The sequence below is a fragment of the Ornithorhynchus anatinus genome, chromosome 1, assembly GCF_004115215.2.
Source record: "Ornithorhynchus anatinus isolate Pmale09 chromosome 1, mOrnAna1.pri.v4, whole genome shotgun sequence".
In the NCBI taxonomy this organism is placed as follows: Eukaryota; Metazoa; Chordata; class Mammalia; order Monotremata; family Ornithorhynchidae; genus Ornithorhynchus; species Ornithorhynchus anatinus.
Window position 1 is genome coordinate 35123031 of NC_041728.1, and position 16047 is coordinate 35139077.

At 47.5% G+C, this 16047-nt stretch overlaps 1 protein-coding gene and 1 non-coding gene across 2 annotated transcripts in view; one reads left to right on the forward strand and one right to left on the reverse strand.

Moving 5' to 3' along the window:
- Positions 1-16047, forward strand: part of SIPA1L1 (signal induced proliferation associated 1 like 1) — a 363817-nt gene that overhangs the window by 156099 nt on the left and 191671 nt on the right. The gene's annotated exons all lie outside the window — the stretch shown is intronic.
- LOC114816796 lies at positions 2748-2885 on the reverse strand. The gene has a single exon (XR_003764608.1). It is a non-coding gene; the product is annotated as a small nucleolar RNA SNORA7 (small nucleolar RNA).

Genomic DNA, 16047 nt, shown 5'->3' on the forward strand with positions numbered 1-16047 from the left:
CTTTCTCAGCCTCACTGCCCTTCTGCCCATATCTGTCATTTATTTAAATTAGCGTCTCTCACCTCCTCTAGACCGTAAGTTCACGGTGGGCAGCGAGTACGCCTACCAATTCTGTTATATTGTACTCCCCTACCGCTTAGTATAATGTTCTGTGCACAGTAAGCACTCAATACATATGTTTGACTGATGGATAGATGGATTGAGCGGGAGGAGGAGGATGTACCAACCACCAAAACCACCCTGCCGGCCCCTCGTAATAATAATAATAATATTAGTAGTGGTATTCATTAAGGCGCTTACTGCGTGCCAGGCACTGTACTAATGGCTGGGATGGATACAAGCAAATAGGGTTGGACGCCGTCCTTGTCCCATAGGGGAATCACAGACTCAATCCCCATTTTACAGATGAGTTAACTGAGGCCCAGAGAAGTGAAGTTACTTGCCCAAGGTGACACAGCAGACAAGAGGCGGAGTCAGGATTAGAACCCGTGACCCTCTGAGTCTCAGGCCCAGGCCCTTTCCACTATGTCTTACTGCTTTTCCATCACTCCAGGTTGCAGCAACCTCACCCATATGTGGCAGACACAGATTTTTTTTTGCCGCTTCTGTCCCTTTTGCAGCTAAAGGAATCCAAAGTCCCTAATGCATCCCAGACCCCTCCCCTTGGTTTTCTGTCTATCAAAGATAAGGAGAAGCAAATTCCTAATAATAATATCGATGATACTTTTAAGCGTTGACTGCGTGCCGAGCACTGTTCTCAGCACTGGCGTCCATCCAAGTTAATCAGGTTGGACACAGTCCCTGTCCCACATAGGGCTCGCATTCTTAATCTCCATTTTACAGCTGAGGGAACCGAGGGCCAGAGACCTCAAGTGACTTGCCCAAGGTCAAACAGCAGACGGGCGGTGGAGCCGGGATGAGAACCTGAGTCCTTCTGACTCCCAGGCCCGGGTCTCTCCACTAAGCTGCCCTGCTTCTCTCCTTACCACTGGTCAGCTCGTGATGGGCAGGGAGCGTGTCCATCTCCTCTGTTCTGTTATCATCTCCCTAGGGCTTAGTACAGCGCTCCGCACACAGTAAGTGCTCAGTCAGTCCTACCGATGATAATGGAAACAGGGCAGGAAGATTCCCGCCTCCTGATGCTTCACCTGGTCTCGAGATAGATTGGGAAGAAAGACTGGAAAGCATAGAGTGCTTCTTCTCGCCCCTAGCCTACCTGACAGTTTTAGACATCATGGGCACTGGGACATACTAAATAATCATCTTGGTATTTGTTAAGCGCTTACTATGTGCAGAGCACTGTTCTAAGCGCTGGGGTAGATACGGGATAATCAGGTCGTCCCACGTGAGGCTCACAGTTAATCCCCATTTGACAGATGAGGTAACTGAGGCACAGAGAAGTTAAGTGACTTGCCCACGGTCACACAGCTGACAAGTGGCAGAGCCGGAATTCGAACTCATGACCTCTGACTTCCAAGCCCGGGCTCTTTCCGCTGAGCCACGCTGCTTCTCTGCTAAAGTCATCTCTCAGTTGAAAAGACACATAGTAAGTGCTTAGCAAGTCGTGTCTTGTCTTATGCCATCGAGTCGTTTCCGACCCACGGTGACACCACGGACGCATCTCTCCCAGAACGTCCCGCTCTCCGTCTCTTCTTGTCAAAAGCCAGAAACGGTTTACCATTGCCGCCTTCCGCGCGGTAAACTTGAGTCTCGGGTCTCGACTCTCTCCCGTGCCGCCGTTGCCCGGCATGGGTGAGTTTTGACCTGTAGCAGATTGTTTTCCCCTCACTAGCCACTGGCCAAGTTAGGAATGGAACGGGTAGGCCTCTGCCTGACTCTCCCTCCCGTAGCCGCGACGGTGGAGGACTGGAAACTGTCCAGATGCGACCCTGAGAGGGGGCTTAACAAGTACCGAAATGATAATCACTATCATTTTTTCATGATTTTGCATAAGTGCTTAGTAAATGCCAGGCTGGGGGTAGATACGAGATAGTCGGGTAGACACAGTTCATGTCCCAAATGGGGTTCATGGTTTTCTTCCCCATTTTACAGACGAGGTGCCCGAGGCACGGAGAAGTTAAGCGGCTAGTACAAAGTCACACAGCAGCCAGCTGGCAGAGCTGGGATTTGAACCCAGGTCCTCTGAGTCCTAGGCCCGAGCTCTTTTCACTAGGCTCACTAGTGGTTTTTTGTTAACTGCGTTCTATGTTGGCCAAACACTTAATCAAGTGCTGGAGTAATAATGATAATTGTAATAATTGTCATATTTGTTAAGCGCTTACTACATGCCGGGCACCGTACTGAGCGCCAGAGTAGACACAGGCTAATTGGGTTGGACACGATCCCTATCCCTCATGGGGCCTACGATCTTAATCCCCATTTGATAGATGAGGTAACTGAGGCTCAGAGAAGAAAAGCGACTTGCCCAAGGTCGCACAGAAGACAAGTGGTGGTGTGGGAATTAGAACCCAGGTCCTTCTTACTTTTCTAGATACGAATTAATCAGTTCAGACGCAATGTGAGTACTCCCCATTTTGTGGCGTTGTCTTCTGCTGTTGACCCATAGCGACGCCGTGGGCACATCTCTCCCAGAACGCCCCACTTCCATCTGCATTCGTTCCGGTAGCGGATCCAGAGAGTTTTCTTGGTCAAAATCCACAAGTGGAAGTTTACCTCCGCGCAGTAAACCCGAGTATTGGCCCTCGACTCTCTCCCGTGCCACTGCTGCCCGGCACGGGAGAGTTTTGACTTGTAGCAGATGGTCTTCCACTCGCTAGCCGTTGGCCAAGCTAGGAATGGAGTGGGTAGGCCTCTGCCTGACTCTCCCTCCCTTAGTCGTTACTGGTAGAGTCCTGGAAACTCTCCAGATGCCACCCTGGGAGGTGGAAATCCCATTTTACAGATAAAGAAATGGAGGCATAGAGAAGTCATGACTTCTCAGGGAAGCAGCGTGGCCTAGGCTATGGAGCCCGGGCCTGGGAGTCACAGGGACCTTGGGTCTAATCCCGGCTCTGCCACTTGTCTGCTGTGTGACCTTGGCCGAGTCACCTGACTTCTCTGGGCCTCACTTCTCTCATCTATAAAGTAGAGATTAAGATTGTGAGCCCACGTGGGACACGGATTGGGTCTAACCTGATCAGCTGGTATCTACCCCTTTGCTCAGTACAGAGCCCGGCACATAGTAAGTACTCCATGAGTACTGCAATAAATCATTATTATTATTATTATACTAATCATACTGATTAGGACTGTTTGATTGAGACATAAAAATTACAGCTGATCTGCAAACTAGCTGCATCGTAAGTAGTTCGTCGAATTTCCCTGATAGAGTGTAAATAACAAAACTGTTAATCTCTTGGGAACTGTAGATTGCATCTTGGATTTTTCAGGCTTCTTGATGATCAGGTCCCACGTGGGGCTAAGAGGCTAAGTTGAGAAGCAGCGTGACCTAGTGGATAGAGCCCGGGCCCGGGAGTCGGAAGAACCTGGGTTCTCATCCCGGCTCCGACGCTCGTCTGCTGTCTGACTTGGGGCAAGTCGCTTCGCTTCTCCGAGCCTGAGTTACCTCACCTGGACAGTGGGGATGAAGATTGTGAGCCCAGTGTGGGACATGGACTGTTTTATCTACCCCAACGCTTAGAACAGTGCCGGCACGTAGCAGGTGCTTAACGAATACCGACAAGAGTTTATTATCCCTAATGTTGGGAACCTGAACTGTAGAGTTCCCCGGATTTCGACTGTAGGCCTGTGGTGGGCGGGGAATGTGTCTGTTTATCGTTGTATTCTCCCGAGCCCTCAGTACAGTGCCCTGCACACAGTAAGCACTCGAGAAATATGATTAAATGAACGAATTTTAGTAGGAATCCCTTTTTTAGGACCCTAACTAAAACACGCATTGAAAATCTGCTGTCATGAATAGTTCTCCCATGTATATTTCAATACTGAGTGCCATAATTGATAACGTCTAATTTGTTTAGAATGTTGCTTCCTTTGCACAGGAACAATTTACCAGGTGACTTTCTCTTTCACTGCTGGGTCTGGCTCTGTAGATCGCTCTTACTCTTCATTGTGGCCGTGAGGAAAACCACAAAATTAACCCAGGTGGAGCATTTTCGTTCTTCGTAATAGGCCGTTAGAGAGAAATATCTGCAATAATCCTCGCTGAAAGAACCCAGAGGTTCAGTTTTTCTTTTTAAATAAATGGAATGAATATCTGCCTTCAGCATCACTGAAATACCTAGGTACTAGCAATACCTAGGTTCTCTCCTAGCAACTGTGTTAAATTTCCAGACAAGAAGCCCAAAGTATGTAAACCAAATTGAAAATGTAAGAGCCAGTTGAATGGAACATTGTTTTACATATACTTGTCTTGAACTTCGTTAATGTTTACGATACTGACCCTTCACTGGCCTAGGAGGCGGAAGAACCTGGGCTCTAATCCTGGCTCCCGCCACTTGTCTGCTGTGTGATCTTGGGCAAGTCACTTCCCTGAGCATCAGTTTCCTCATCTGTAAAATGGGGGTTGAATCCACGAGCCGCACGTGGGACAGCGACTGTAGACTATCGACAGAGACAGTGTGGCACACAGTAAGCGCTAAACAAATAGCACAATTATTAATATTCTTATTATCTCCTCCAAGAGGCGATTTCCCGCTAAGCCCACATTTCCCCCACTTGACTTCTCTTCTGCATCACCCGTGTTCTTGGATCTTGATAATCACCCCTCCCTCAGCCCCAAAGAACTTACGTACATGTCCGTATACTCCTTTCCACTAGCTGAATTTTTTTTTTTTCAATATCTCCCCCTCTAGGCTGTAAACTCTCTACAATCCTTTTGGATTGTGCTTTCCCTAGTGTTTAGTACAGTGCTCTGCATCCAGTAGGCACTCAATCAATGCCAGCCCCACAGTCATATCGATATAATGGTAGAAATAATAATAACGGTATTTGTTAAGCACTTACTCTGTCCCAAGCGCTGTTGTAATAATAATGTTGGTGCTCGTTAAGCGCTTACTATGTGCCAAGCACTGTTCTAAGTGACGGGGTAGATACAAGGAAAGCAGGTTGTTCCATGTGGGGCTCAGAGTCTTCATCCCCATTTGGCAGATGCGGTAACTGGGGCACAGAGAAGCTAAACGACTTGCCCAAAGTCACATAGCTGACGGGCGGAGGAGCCGGGATTAGAACCCACGACCTCTGACTCCCAAGCCCGGGCTCTTTCCACTAAGCCCCGCTGCTTCTCACGCGCTTGAATCGGTCACTGGGTTGGATACAGTCCCTATTCCACGTGGGAATCGCAGTCTGAGTCGAATGGTGGGGCGTTTAACTCCATTTTACAGATGAGGGAACTGAGGCGCGGAGAAGAGAAGTGACTCACCCAAGGTCACGTGGCAGACAAGTGGCAGAGCTGGGATTAGAAACCAGGCCCTCCTACTCCTAGGCTCTTTCCAGTAGGCCACACCGCTTCCCACGAGGGCTCTTGGCCTGTCTGGATTTCCAGTTATGGGGTGAAGCTCTCAAACAGTGTGGCCTAGTGGGTAGAACCCCGGCCAGGGAGTCACAACGACCTGGCTTCTTATCCCAGCTCTGCCACTCATTCGTTCGTTCAGTCATTGAATCGTATTTACTGAGCGCTTACTGTGTGCAGAGCACTGCACTAAGCGCTTGGAAAGTACAATTCGGCAACAGAGACGGTCCCACTCGTCTGCTGTGTGACTTCGGGCAAGTCCCTTCACTTCTCCGCGCCTCAGTCACCTCAGCTGCAAAATGGGGATTAAGACTGTGAGTCCCACGTGAGCCAGTGACCGCATCCAACCTGATTAACTTGGATCTGCCCCGGCGCTTAGTAGAGTGCCTGCCACACAGTACGCATTTCACAGATACCATAAAAAAACGACAAAAATCACCACCACCAACAAAAAAACCAAATCAGGATTCCAGTAGCTTCAGGATCGGCCTGGAACGAGCTAAGAGGTGGGGCAAGCTCAAAACAGCTCAGGCAGGGTTTCCGACGCAATCGTTTTTCCCGAACTGTCCTGTTACTCCGAAGCTCCATCTCATTTATTCCCACCGTCTCTTATCCCTGTGCTGTAGACGAACGGATGCCACCTACGCTATAGACCAACTAGCAGGATCTTCTCCAAATTCTTCGGGGTTTCCTTGGCGATCTCTGGTGGTCGAGCAAAACGCCCGCTAAGGATAATTTGGTGTAGGCGGTTTGTTCCCAGCTCAGAACACTTTTGTACCCCATGAGAAGAAGTGTGGCCTGGAAGTGTGATAGAGCCACGGGCCTGGGAGTCAGGAGGACCCGAGTTCTAATTCCGGCCCCGCTGCTCGTCTGTGACCTTCGACAAGTGACTTTGGGCAAGTCACTTAACTTCTCTGTGCCTCAGTTGCCTCATCTGTAAAATGGGGATTAAGACTGTGAGCCCCACGTGGGACAACCTGATTACCTTATATCCCCCTCCAGCACTTAGAACAGTGCTTGGCACATAGTAAGCGCTTAGCAAATACCATTATTATTATTATTATTCCCTGGGCCTCAGTTACCTTATTGGCAAAGTGGGGTTTGAGACTATGTGGGACATGAACTGAGCCAACCCGATTAACTTGTAGCTACCCCAGCGCTTAGTACAGCGCCTGGCGTATAGTAAGCGCTTATCAAGCACCGTTAAAAAAAAAAAAAACCAAAAAAAAAGGTCAATCATATTTAGGGTGCATTCTGGGTAATTATATAGACCCAAGCTATGACTTAGTTATGATGTCAAATCTACCAGGCGTTTTTCGTTAAGCTCAGTGTGGGCGGGGGACTTGTCTACCAACTCTGGTATATTGTACACTCCCAAGCGTTTAATACAGTGGTCTGTACACAGTAATGCAGCTGATTGATGCGAAGACTACTACATTAGCCTCCTCTGAGATTTTCATGGCTCCGGTCTCTTCCCTCCTGTGCTGTCTGGGTCATTTTCCCCAAATATTCTTACGTTGCATTCTCCCCTCTCTTCAAAGACATTCCTCTCCTCTCCGCTTTAAAGCACCCACCTCGCTTATTCCGGCCCCTCCTGCCCCCCAGTTTTTCCTCCTCTCCCAATTCGAATATTTCATTCCCCTCAGGCCAATCGTCCCTCCTTCTCATCTCTTTCAGCTCACCCCTTCCTCATGCCTCTGTCTCCCTCTCGCTTCACATCCAGCAGACCTTAGTTTTCCGATCCTCTCCCCCAGGAGGCCTTCCCTGATTGATCCTCCATTCCCCCTCCCTATTTCCCTGCGAATGGAAGCAGCGTGGCCTCGTGGATAGAACACGGGCCCGGGAGTCAGAAAGATCTGGGTTCTAATCCCGAGCCCACCCCTGGTCTGCTGGGTGACCTGGGGGAAATCACTTCAGTTCCTCTGAGCCTCGGTTCCTTCATCTGTAAAATGGGGTTGAAGACAGTGAGTCCCAAGTGGGCCACGGACTGGGTCTGACCCGATCTGCTTGTATCCACCCCAGCACTTAGTACGGTGCCTGGCATATAGTAAGCGCTTAACAAATACCACAATTATTATCATCATTATTATGAACTGTCACTTCAGCATCACCTGCAGAGTGGCCTAGCGGAAAGAGCCCGGGCCTGGGAGTCAGAGGGCCTGGGTTCTAATGCCGGCTCTGCCAACTGCCTACTGTGTGACCTTGGGAAAGTCCCTTTACCTCTCTGTGTCTCAGTTTCCTCCTCTGTAAAATGGGGATTCAATCCATGTTCTCCCTCCTACTTAGATTGTGAGCCCCACGTGGCCTCGCTGCGAGACCTTGGGCAAGTCATGTTACCTCTTGGCCGGAGTTTCCCTATCCGTTAAAGAAAGGCTAACCAAAAAGTCTCTCCCTACCCCAGGGGAATGTTGTGAGGATAATTGACGCGAATGCATTTTAGAACGTTAAAAGTGCCCGTAAGAAAACGAGGCACTATCTTTATTAAATCTATTCTGAAACGATCTAACTCTGGGAGCTGTATTTATTTTTTTCTTTCTTTCTTTTCCTTTTTATAGGTCTATTGTTAATGCGCTAAAATATTCACTCAAGTGGATCATTAAAAATTCAGTGACTGTTCATTGTTTACCGTAGGGCTTAATGATTTTTTTTTTTTTTTTGAGACAGAGGACTTAATGGCTTTATATCCAGCCTTTAGAGCCCGGTTTGAAACTATTGCAGGCCAACTGTTTCCACTTTCACTGGCTAAGGGAAACCTGGGAGTTGTTTGCATAGCATTTCTGTTGACTTTCCCGTTTGCGTTGACATTAATGGAAATGGATGGGAAACTTTTTGAGCCTATTAAATATATTTTAGCTCATAGGAATTTTGGAAACGAGTGCTTTCTGAGCAGGTAATTGTAATCCTCAACTTATGTAATGTGTAGACATCTAGCTAACGTTCGCAGATATCTTGTTACTTTTGGTAAGAAGTAATTCCTTGCCTCTTCACAGGTCAGTAATCAAAGGCACTAGACGGTAAGCTGTTTGGCAGGGAACTTGTCTGTTAACTCATTTATTCATTCCGCGGTACTTTTCTCAATAATAATAATAATTATAATAATTATAATAATGCATAGTGTGTGCAGAGCACGGTACTGAGCGCTTGGGAGAGTACGATACACAATAAACAGACACATTCCCTGCCCACAACGAGCGTAAGGTGCTAATTCTGTTGTACTCCCAGATTCTTAGTAAATTGCTCTGCACACAGAAAGCGCTCACTAAGCGGCGTGGCGTAGTGGATAGAGCAAGGGGTTGGAAGTCAGAAGATCATGAGTTCCAATCCTGGCTCCACCACTGGTCTGCTGAGTGGCCTTGGGGAAGTCACTTCACTGGGCCTCAGTTACCCCGTCTGTAAAATGGGAATTGAGACTGTGAACCTCAAGAGGGACAGGCACTCTGTCCAACGCAATTTGCTTGTATCCACCCCAACACATAGTACAGTGCTTGGCACATACTAAGCGCTTAGCAAATACCACGATTATTATTATTATTTCCTATATATCATTCATGAAGTTGTTGAAGAATAAAAATGAAGAAGGATTAATCATTTTAGGAAAAATCTGGTGTCAGGAAAGAGTCTTTGTAAGCTCACGATAAAACCTCGATCTAGAGAATTCCCTAAAAACACTCTTGATTTTCCCAGAGCGCTGGGGGTAAAAGTTCAGTGATGACGTGAGGGTAAGAGTCACGTCTACCTATTCTGCTGCACTCCACCAAATCCTTAGTACAGTGTGCGACACACAGTAAATGCTCAACAAATACTAATTGAATAGCCGATCCATTTCACGTTATCATTTGGCTATCTCAATAGTAATAGTATTATTACTATTCATGGAGTTTCCCATCTAGCTTGGGGGAGATAAATCAGTTACAGAAAGGAGAAGGTAAAAGAGTGTAGGTTTATGTACGTAAGTACTGTTTTGGGTGGATGGCTTTTCTTTCTCTTATGGTATTTGTTAAGGGTTTAGTATGTGCCAGGGACTGTTCTAAGCATTGGGATAGATACAAGTAAATTAGGTTGGACACAGTCCCTGTCCCACATGGGGCTCGCAGTCGTCATCCCCATTCTACAGGTGAGGAAACTGAGGCCCAGAGAAGTGAATTGACTTGGCTAAGGTCACACAGCGAACAAGTGGCAGAGTCGGGATTAGAACCCAGGTCCTTCTGACTCGGAAGGCCTGTGCCCTATCCACTAAGCCATACTGTTTTTCACTGCTCTACTGTGGATAGCTTTACCATCTTGGTACATTTAACACAAACCCTCTATTCTTTCTGAAATTTTAAATTAGGTCATGCATAGCCCCTCTCTGAGGGTTGGGAGTCCTGGGTTCTAGCGAGGTGAGAGACCCCCTCAGAGTATATCCTTTGGAAATGATGACTTTTCTGGGGGCTGACCTAATGTCATTTGAGGAAACCGGGCAGAGAGGTAGGAAGAAGGAGGGTGATTACGAGGTGGAGGGGATGTGAGATTGGACCTGGGGGAAAAGCCAACTCCCTAGGGAAGGCCATGCTCCGAGAGAGAGTCCGAAGTCCACGGGCTTGGGAGTCAGAGGACGTGGGTTCTAATGCCGGCACCGCCACTTGTCTGCTGTGTGACCTTGGCCAAGTCGCTTCACTTAAATGTACCTCAGTTACCTCATCTGCAAAATGGGAATGAAGACTGGAAGCCTATTGTTGGTTGGACCGTATCCAACCTGATTACCTTGATTACTGCGTAGAACAGTGCTTGGCACGTATTCATTCAGTCATATTTGTTGAGCACTTGCCGTAGGCAGATCACTTTACTAAGAGCTGGGGAAAGTACAGCACAATAATAAGAATACGTGGTATGGAGTAAGCACATAGTGAGCGCTTAAATGCAATAATTAGTAATTACTAAGTCACTTGGAACTCATAGGAGAACTGAGATTCTCACTCTTTGAGAAGTCTAGAAGAAAATGGAAAGATTTCCATTCCGTGACTGCATTTTATCAGATGCTTTTTTGGTTTTTTATGGGTTCCCACTCTTATCTGATGCAGATTCTTTCCATTCTGATCGCCTTTGAAGCCTTTCGTGGTAGCCGGATCTAAGTCCATAAACTCCCTGCACATTCAAAGCCCTTCTGAAAAAATCACGTCCTCCCACAAAGCCTTGCCCGAGGAATTCTAAGAACCCGGGTTCGTGTCATCCTGTTCCAAAACTGGGGGTGTCCTGGGCTAAATCCTGGGCGATATGGTCTATGGAGCATTTTAGGAGCTCCCAGAAAAATAACAACTATGGTGCTGTTAACCGCTTTCTACGTGCCAGGCACTGTACTAAACACCGGGGTAGATACAATCGAGTCGGGTCGGACACTGTCACTGTCTCCATGGGCTCACGGTCTCAATCCTCATTTTACAGGCGGGGTAACCGAGGCATGGAGAAGTAAAGTGACTTGGCCCGGGTCACACAGCAGACAAGTGGAGGAGCCGGGATTAGAACCCGTGACCTCCTGACTCCCAGGCCCGGGCTCTAACCACTCCACCGTGCTACTTCCCTATGCCATTAGCCTTCTCTGGGCCTTAAGGCCCACCAACTACTTCCATTCTTGGGAACACCAGGTGAAGGGAATCTCGATCAATGGTATTTCTGGAGCGCCTATTACGGGCGGAGCACCGTATTAACCACTTGGAAGAGTCCAGTAGGACAGAGTTGGTAGACAATTTCCCTGCCCACCATGTGCGTACAGTCACCAATCAATCAGTGGTATTTATGGAGTGCTTACTATGTGCAGAACATTGGACTAAGCGCTTGGGAGAGGACAATAGAATTAGCAGAGACGTTCCCTGCTCACAACGAGCTTACAGTCTAGAGGATTTCCGTCCAAAGCCCCCCAAATCTCTATACCCCTTTTGCCACCTTTCCCCCCCTGTTACTTTCCAGCGTCTGAAACCCAAGCATCTTTTTTTTTTGTTATGGTAATGGTTAAGCGCTCCTATGTGCCAGGCACCGTATCAAGCGGTCGAGGTAGATTAGATCCAAGTTAATCACGCTGGCCACAGTCCCTGTCCCACATGGGGCTTAGAGTCTTAATCCCCGTTTTGCAGATGAGGGAACTGAGGTCCAGGGAAGTGAAGTGACTTGGCCAGGGTCACACAGCAGACAAGTGAGGGAGCCGGAATTCAAACCTAGGTCTTTCTAACTCTGAGGTCTCTCTCTCTCTCCACTAGGCCATGCTGCTTCTAAAATACAGCTAGCAGAGGGTGTCTTCCATCCATAGACTTCTGCTTTATGGGCCTAGTACACTTCTGCTGTGCCACTCGGCTGTGAAAATCAAACGGAGTTCTGGTTCAAATTGCCTTATCGTCATTTTCACCCCAGGATCCTCTGTGCTTCCCTGTAGCCTTTCCGGAACCCAAGTGCCTCCATCCTTAGAGAAGCAGCGCGGCGAAGCGGATAGAGCGCGGGCCCGGGAGTCGGAGGACGTGGGTTCTAATCCTGGCTCTGCCCCTTGTCTGCTGTGTGACCTTGAGCAAGTCACTGCGATTCTCTGGGCTACAGTTGCCTCATCTGTGGGAAGGGAATTGAGCCCGCAGGCCCCTCATGGGACAGGGGACTGGGTCCAACCCGATTTGCTTGTATCCACTTCAGCGCTTAGTACAGTGCCTGGTACCTAGGAAGCGCTTAACAACTACTATAATTATTATTACTCCCCAGTTTCCTTGGGGGCTTCCCAGATTCCAGTCTGACCCTTTCTGAGTCCTCCGGACGTGGTGTTCTCTCAATATCTTTTCTTGTTCTTGTTCTTTCGGAGTATTATCTCCAGACTCTGGAGAGTTCACGTGCCTTAGTGGAAAGAACCCGGGCTTGGGAGTTGAAGGTCATGGGTTCTCATCCAGGCTCTGCCACTTATCAGCTGCGTGACTTTGGGCAGGTCACTTAACTTCTCTGTGCCTCAGTTCCCTCATCTGGAAAATGGGGATCAAGACCGTGACGACCTGATTACCTTGTGTCTACCCCAGCGCTTAGAACAGTGCTTGGCGCACAGTAAGCGCTCAACAATCCCCGTAATGATTGCCATATAAGGCGCTGTAGCTGTTAAACAAAAATTCCCTCCGGGGTGGATATCTAGACGCTTCTTTATCCTCCTCCTGAGCATGGGGGCTAGTTGAAGTGAGCATCACAAAGCCCGACAGCGTGGCTCAGTGGAAAGAGCATGGGCTTTGGAGTCAGGGCTCATGAGTTCGAATCCCAGCTCTGCCACTTGTCGGCTGTGTGACTGTGGGCAAGTCACTTAACTTCTCCGAGCCTCAGTTCCCTCATCTGTAAAATGGGGATTAAGACTGTGAGCCCCACGTGGGACGACCTGATTCCCCTATGTCTACCCCAGCGCTTAGAACAGTGCTCGGCACATAGTAAGCGCTTAACAAATGCCAACATTATTATTATTATTATTATTATTACCTCTGTCGTCTGGTTGGCCTAGTGGAAACACCACGGGTCTCGGAGTCAGAAGGCCCTGGGTTCTAATTCTGACTCTGCCACCTGTCTGCTGTGTGACCTTGGACAAGTCACTTCACTTCTCTGGGCCTCAGTTTCCTCACCTGTGAAATGAGGATTAAGACAGAAGGTCCTGGGTTCTGATCCTGGCTCTGCCACCTATCTGCTGTGTGACCTTGGACAAGTCACTTCACTTCTCTGGGCCTCAGTTTCCTCACCTGTGAAATGAGAATTAAGACTGTGAGTCCCATGTAGGACAGGGACTGTGTCCAACCCGATTTGCTTGCATCTACCCCGGTGCTTAGTGCAGTGCCCGGCACGTAGAAAGCACTTAACAAGTACCATAAAGACTCCAAAAACTTAGCTGAACTTAGTATTTAGATGAGAAGCCTGCAGGGTGGTGAGAAAAGGGAAAGAGTTAATAAGATTAGCATTTAAATGTCTATAATTCAGATTCTTATTTGACACTAATAAGGAGAAAGAAAGATGTTTGCCCTTTTCATATTGTCCCCTGAAACCACGTGATTTTACTTTGGTATTTAGAAGTGCAATCATTGTAGTCTTTACAGTTTTAATCATGCTAAGTTTAATTTAAAAGTAAAAGGATTGAAAATTGTGACCACGTATATTTGGTACCGCATAAATCAGCAGAATTTATGTATATTGATGCCTCTGGGTTTTGGTTAATTGACCGTTAAAGCATTTCACTAATGAACGGAAGCTTTGGTAGAAGAGAGGAACACAAAGAAGCCATCGCTGTAGCTCAAATTTCATTCTTTTGGCACTGGACTTTTGTGTTCTCTAGAAATTCTTCTTGAATTCATAGTTGGGCTGCGAAAGTAGGCTTAGGATTGAAAGAATCTGCTCGGGAGCTGTTGAATTATCCCCGCCTGGCTGTCTTTTCTTTCTAGTTCTTTTTCATGAAACTACCCGAGTATCAAGTCGTCATCTTTGCTTCGGTGTCTTTCACGCAAGGGTAAGAAACAGAGCTGCAGTGGCCAACCTGACCCGCTAGTCTGTAAGATCGTCGTGAGCAGGGAATGTGTCTGTTATCTCGTTCTATCGTCCGCTTCTTAGTGCTTGGCACGGTGTTCTGCACACAGTAAGCGCTCAATAAAAACACTCATCATTAAGGAAAGCGGGTGGACTGCATGGCCAGTAAGATAAGAAGGTTTTCTGGACAGGCTGTTCTGCTCTGTGGACCAACCCCTTTGTCTTGGCCCCCTGATTACCTAAATTTTACAAGGAGTCAACGGTTTGTCAGTCAGTTGTATTTATTGAGCGCTCACTGTGTGCCGAGCACTGTACTAAGCACTTGGGAGAGTAGATTATCACGGAGTTGGTTGACACGTTCCTATCAGCGTAGATGCTTCCGTGTCGCTTTTTAGCTGGGAAAGCTATGATGTATGTAGTAGGCGCTTGGGGAAGTGCAGTATACCAGACCTAATCCCTGCCCACAACGTGTTTACAGTCTAGAGGAGGAGACGGATATTCATGTAAACAAATAAAATTACGGTTACGGACGTAAGTGCCGTGGGGCTGGGGGGGGGGGGGGGAATGAGCAAATCAGGGAGACGCAGAAGGGAGTGGGAGAGGAGGAAAGGAGGGTTAGTCAGGGAAGGCCTCTTGGAGGAGATGTGTGGGTGAAATACCGTGAAAACGATGTCAATCCACCCAACTCGGCTCTGTTACCCTCTCCCGAGCGTTTAGTACAGTGGTCTGCACAGAGCACTGAAAGTGTTCAGCAAATACCATTGATGGACTGATGGATTCCTCTAGATGCCTGCGTCCCCTTTTAGACTGTAAGCTCGTTGTGGGCAGGAAACACGTCCCCCAACTTTGTTGTATTAGTCTCTCCCAAGCGCTTACCACAGCGCTCTGCACACAGTCTGGGCTCAGTAAATACCACAGATGAGGATGACCCGCTGTCAGAATTTCCAGAACAAGTCAATGCTACACCAGTCCTAAGTCTTGCACGATGAGGCCAGCGGAGTTGTTAGTAGTGACCTGTGTGATGTAGCGTATTTATAGAACTGGAAATAAATGTATCATTGCATTAGTTTCTGAGCATTAACTTTTGTAGTTGAAGTTTCTTGTGGAAAATAAATGCTCATTTTAAAAAAAAAGATCTCCAGCTCACAGGTTTTATTCGCACAAACGGGCTCCTTTTTGGCAGTTTTAAGGAAACTGTTTAACGAGTGCTTTTAATTGTAACTCTTCGAGATGGATCGAAAGCTTGTTTGGTGTCCACAAATCTCTGCGTCGCTTGTGGAGCCTGTTACCTGCTTTTGGACTTGATTTAATGAATTCTTCACCCCTGCCCCTTGCTGTGGGAAAAAATTGTTTTCTTCGGTTCATTGTGAACCTGACACCCTCAGACTTGAGTGGGTGCTCACTGGGTATGGGGATAACATAATAAAAATAATAATAATAATAATAGTCTAGGCTGTAAGCTGATTGTGGGCAGGGAAGTTGTCTGTTTATTGTCAAGCGCTTAGTACAATGCTCTGCACAAAGTAAGCACTCAATAAATTGAATGAATGAATATTCTGTATCATTTGCAAGACAAAATAGCAGCCTTTCCTACCCTACGGATGAGAGCATGGGCCTAGGAGTAAGAGGATCTGGGTTCTAATCCTGGCTCCGCCACTTGTCTGCTGTGTGACCTCGGGCAAGTCACCTAACTCCTCTGAGCCTCAGTTTCCTCAGTGGGAATTCACTACCTGTTCTCCCTTCCATTTAGACCGTGAGCCTCGTTTGGGATGTGGATCTTGTTCGACTTCATTTCCTTGTCAGTCTACTCCAGCGCTTAGTGTAGTGCTTGACACATACTAAGCGCTTAGCAGATGTTTACGGAGGACCCGGAAAAAAATGAATCGTTGCATTAGCTACTGAGCATTAACTTTTTGTAGCTGAAGCTTCTTGAGGAACACGAATGCCCACTTGAAAAAAAAATTCTCTAACTCACAGGTTTTCTTCGCACAAGTATAAACAGGCTCCTTTTTCAGCAGCTTCAAGGAAATTGAGTAATTAGTGCTTTTAATTGTAACTATTCGAGATGAATCGAAAGCTCTTTGGTG